General features: G+C 36.6%; 1 pseudogene; it reads right to left on the bottom strand.

The window, feature by feature from the left end:
- The window catches only part of LOC118053645 (protein MALE DISCOVERER 2-like), a 7,473-nt pseudogene extending 2,663 nt beyond the window's left edge, over positions 1-4,810 (bottom strand).
- Between the last annotated feature and the right edge of the window lie 590 nt (positions 4,811-5,400).

Genomic DNA, 5,400 nt, shown 5'->3' with positions numbered 1-5,400 from the left:
TACAAAGTTCTCGATTAATCCGGGGTGATTAGTGTAATCATCACACAGCAAGAAGATGGGGCCAGAACAAAATTTTTTAGTTTAAACACTAGAGAGATTTGTCAAATAAAATCAATGGCATCTAACGTTAAAGGGCAAACCTTTTCCGGATGAAGCCATCTCTGGCAGATGTTCTTTTGGACCAAATCTTGAAGAAGCCACTGAGTTGCGATGCAGACAGAAATCTCAACCACACTAGCAATGTTCTTATAGTGCAGTGAAATACCATCACACATATTAATCAATGATATTGCGTAAGACTCACAGGGCAGTTTCCAGTCTGAACCGATTTAGCTTGGGAACTCCCTACTATTCATACAACCAACGATTACGTTCAAATAAATTGAACAAATACAGGATCATGGAATAAACAATAAACGCTTTAAGACCTGGACGCGGACACTAAGTCTAACAAGTAGACAACACATTGCAGAAAGATAATGAAATGTCATGAAAGATGCTTAATGGCAGGACTCATCTATGCACGATGAAGCCAAGAACTGTGGAAGATTTACTGAATCAGTGATATGAAAATGAGTGAGCCTTGCTGTGTAGTTCTCACCTCTTTCTCGTTATACAAAGAAAAATGTAGCGATCAAATAATTAAGTTGATAAGATGTCAACCAAAATTAAAAGACAATTTGATTAAAGTAAATTCACATGTCATGAAATACAAGTCTTGACATTCCTAATCCTCATTGTGTTAGGTATGCCTCCAAAAGTCGTGCGTGAAGAGACTTAAATATGACCTCTTATCCTCAGGCATCTCAAACATGTGCCACAATCCTAAGGTGACATTCATTGTGGGCGAGACAAGAAACGTCCACAGTTGACACCAGTTCAATCAAGTCATTTGGTCACTATCACACAAGTTTATGTGTTAATCATGTTGATAAAATAAATGAGCTACAGCCTAATCAGCCTACCTGATCAATATAAAGCGTCAACAGTTTCTTTTTGTTCGTTTTTTCATTTGCCTTTATTTCACACTAGTGAGTTCACCTTGTAATAAATGCTTTCCTGCAACTGCCACTTAGACCAGTCTTCCAAGGACCTATGGTTGCCACTCCTTGTTTCCGGCACCTAAAGAGCAAGCCTGCTACAAAAATGATCAAGACACCCACGATTGGAATGATTAGGAAATACATCCTGGATGTATTTCCAGAGGAATTCTATTGATGTTAAGATTGTTCTTTCAAATGGCTTTTCAGCAGAATGAGTTGAAGCCTTAGCTCCTATTGTTGGAGGATTAGCAGGTGAATCCAATGGCATGGGGGATTGAGGTTGATGCTTTCTGTGGTTTGGTATTGCTGGGAAAGCCTCCCCACTACTTCGCGCCGTGGTTGGAAGTAGCAATAATTGGTTGAGAGGAAGATCCACCACCCGCAGGTGCACGCTGGAGGTTACTGGACTGCTCAAGTAGTCTGCGACGTACAAAATTGGCAAGGATCTCTACATTTTGCTCAGGTGATCCTGCTCAGTGCAAAGGTATCAGATTTGTCCCACAAGTACCCAAATAAAAGGCAAAACAACCAAGGTTGGAGAATGTTTAGTACTCACTATCTGCTTAACAACAAGCAATTTTCTTTGGCGACCATGCAGAGTAATCCTTCCGCCCGGAGCTTGAACCTTTTAATGAGAGGTTAAGGCAATCACGTAGAAAGTAACACACGGTAAACCACCACTACTACAATGCAAATATGTCAAAAGTGGATATCTTCTGGGATAATCCACTATATCTGCATCCGTATACATAAAAATTGTACATGTGTGTGAGCATTGTTGGTTGGTGTAAAGCATATATAAGTTCCATACAATTGGCAATGTCATGGAAGTCAGGTAATCGCATAAAAGCTCCTTTAATTGGGAAAATATGAATGAATTTCGCCCCATTCAAGTGCTTCCAGCTGCTCCACCACATGCCTGCACAATACATACATTTTAGATCAAAGAAAAAACAGATTATTTAAAACTGAACCATACCTTCAACTTCAATAACTTCCATTCACAAAATGATACCTGATGATCGGTTAGAACGAATCAAATAAAAAAGGGATGCTCATCACTTCCAAATGTTAGTAGCATGCTTAATGCAAGACATGGGAGATAAGGACAAACTATTTTTAAGCTAGCAAGAATGGGAATATATCAGTGCTCTTAAACTACATGTCTACGAAGTCCATAATCACCTCATGCTAAATTTATCTGACATGTCAGATAGCTTTCATGTGGTATTTCTTGTGAGAGGGGTGCAAACAATAGAAAAAGGAAGAGACTTTTGTCTTCTAAATTGATGGAAAAACCAATGACGATGTGGAGAGGTATTGATCAGGTGTAACTAATAGTTTTTCTCTCCTAATTTATGGTGAATTCCAGGTGCTTCAATTTAGTTATAACATGTCACAGTTCACACCAAGACTAAAACTCAACTTAGGTATGGTTGGCAATATATCCATCATGGCAAAAACAATTGTACCCCGCAGATGAGTTTTTGATAAGGAAAGAAGGAAAAAGTCACTTACCCATGTCCAAGTTTTCTATTGACAAAGCTAACTCCAGTAGCAGCAGCAGATGCAAGGTTTCCATCAAATCGAAATTCAGAAAGCAGGTTAAGCCTCCTGATCTCCAGAGGAATGCTTCCCTCAAAATTATTGTCTCTTAGCAACCTAAGATAGAAATCATTTCAGGCTACTTAACTACACAACATAAGCCATCAAAACAATAAAAAGGAAAGACAGATCACACACAAGTGTTTCAATGACAGTAATCTTCCTATTTCTTCTGGAATTGCTCCACTGAAGTTATTATTCCTCAGGTCCAGTAATTCCAGCTTTCTGAGCTCTCCAATCTCTTTAGGAATGGCACCAGTGAAATGGTTTCGGTAGAGTACACTGTCATGAAAGTAAAGAAAGAATTAGAAAGTCCAATTATTTTTAAACCCTAAAATCCAAACAGTCCCCAAGCATCTTGGCCAAATTCATATTCAATCAGTAGAAATAGGCTAATTGCAGTATTCGATTACATTCTCAGAGGCTTGAACAGCTCAGTCATATGTTGGAATCAAATGCTTAACTCCTAAACCCCAAGTTCCATCAAAGAAAGTACAGCAAAATTATGAAACCTTACAGAGATGTTAAGTTAACAAGTTTGCCAAGCTCCGGCGCTAATGTCCCTTCCAAAGAAAAACCGCTCAGATCCCTACAAGTGCACTGAACAACATTAATATGGCTGATCATTCAGCGCCCACATGAAATGTTCCATTCTCTAAAATGCAACGGCAAACACTACTCTATATCACAATTCCATCAACAAAATTAACGGAAGTCATCTACAAAATCCTCCATCGCTTACACCTCAGATTAGAAACAAAAACAATATATGAAGGGAGAAATTTCAATTTTTTTCCTATTTGTAAGGGGAGCGATAATTATTAGCTCTTTTAAAGGAAGAATGAATAGCGACTTACAGTATTTGCACTTTTCCAGCAGCGCAATGAACACCAGACCATGAGCAAGGATCAATGTCACTGGGATTCCAATTTGAAAGAGCACGGAAAGGATCAGAATTCACTCGTCCCCGGAATTCCAGCAAAACCAATCCTGCCCACATTACATTCATATATCAAGACCAAGATTGGTTCTGCAATTGCATTTTAACAGATACATGTCAATAAAAAATAAGAAAGCATAAAACGAAGAATTACCCTCATCATTAAGCGACCAGGAGCATTGATTTTCAAGACCAAGAATCAAAACCAAAAAGAACAAAAATTGGAATCAAATTGTTTTCCATCTACCCCTCATTGCTTGATGAATCAAATTTGGCAGTGGAGGTAGCAACAATGATCGCCAGGTTTCCTTTGCAAAACCACCCTTTCAATTAACAACAACAATAACAACAACAACTAATGCAAAATCTTTGATTTACAAACAACTATGCTACAAAAACACGAAAAGTCTTCACATTTGATCATCTCAGGGTCCCTCATCCTTGTATTTTAAAAACACTTATCTACACCCTTGTCTTGAAAGACCACATAAAATGGAAGAGCAGGCTATAATCTCCCTCTAAATCTCCACATCAATAAAATGCAGCTGCAAATGGGACAAACAGCAGGGGAAGCAAAAAAAGATAACACAAAAGTTAGCAGAAAGGTAAAAAAAAAAAAAAAAGTGAGCTTATAACAGACAATTAAGAATCAAGGAATACCCTCAGGAACAAGCAATCCAAAAGAAAAAAGCAAAAGGGGCATTGAATCTACCATAAATAAGGGCCAGAAAGGGTGCTTTAGTGCTGTTGTTGTGAAGGGCAATAATGCAATTTTGATACCAAAAATCCTTCAAGAGGAGGAAATACAATGAGGGGGTGGCAGGGTGGATAGAAGGAGAAGCTCAAACAGAAACAAAAAAGGCAGCAAGGAAATGGTATTAGTATATTTTTGTTTTTTACTAGATTAATAAAACTTTTCTATTACTGCCCCTTTGCAAGATGATCATGGAGGATCTCCTCCACCATCTTTTTGGTGTTTCTCTTACAACTCTTTCTTTGTTTTCTGTCTTCCAGTTTCTCTCTCTCTCTCTCTCTCTCTGTAGCTAGCTCCCCTCTGCCAGCCACCCCAGCAACCTATCTGTTTCTGTTTGCCACTATTTTTCTTTCTTTTTTTGGTTTATTTTTTAAGGACTTCCATTATTTTTTCTAGACAGAAGCACCGCTTTCTATCAATCATACTCAACAACCCTTTTTTTTTTTTTTTTTTTTTTTTTAAGGATTCTGGTTTTATCAATGGTTATAGTAATCCATATACCCTCAGCAAGGGTATATGCATTAAATTTAGAATAATATTTTATTAATTTAGAATCCATACCCATAGCTAACATGTCAGCTACATGTATCACAGGCTCGTCAGCATTTTTAAGATCAGGTTTATCTTTACATTTTAGAAATATTCTTAAAAAAATTTAATTTTTTAATTTTTTATTTGTTATAAATTAATTTTTTAGTTTTTTTCTATTGTTTTAATGTACTATATTAAAAATAATTTTTTAAAAAATAACAAAAATATTATTTTAATACAATTTTAACTAAATTTTTTAAAAAAAAAAAATACTACAACATTTCTAAAAACCCTAAAAAAAATTCATCAACGTTTTAAATTTTTTTTTTTTTAAAGAAAATCAAAAAGAATTTTTCTTGTATTTTTTATCATGTTGGTGGGGTTAGATGGGACCCAATCAATAAGAACATGTAGAGATGGCCTTGTGGATATTTGGGAGATGTAACTGCCAACGAAAAGGTTTTGTTTTTATTTATTTATTTAGAGAAATAGGGAGTGGTGGTTGAGGGCCCTCACTTCCGATGTAC

The sequence above is a fragment of the Populus alba genome, chromosome 4, assembly GCF_005239225.2.
Source record: "Populus alba chromosome 4, ASM523922v2, whole genome shotgun sequence".
Classification (NCBI taxonomy): Eukaryota; Viridiplantae; Streptophyta; class Magnoliopsida; order Malpighiales; family Salicaceae; genus Populus; species Populus alba.
This window is presented reverse-complemented; position numbering and strand designations above follow the sequence as displayed.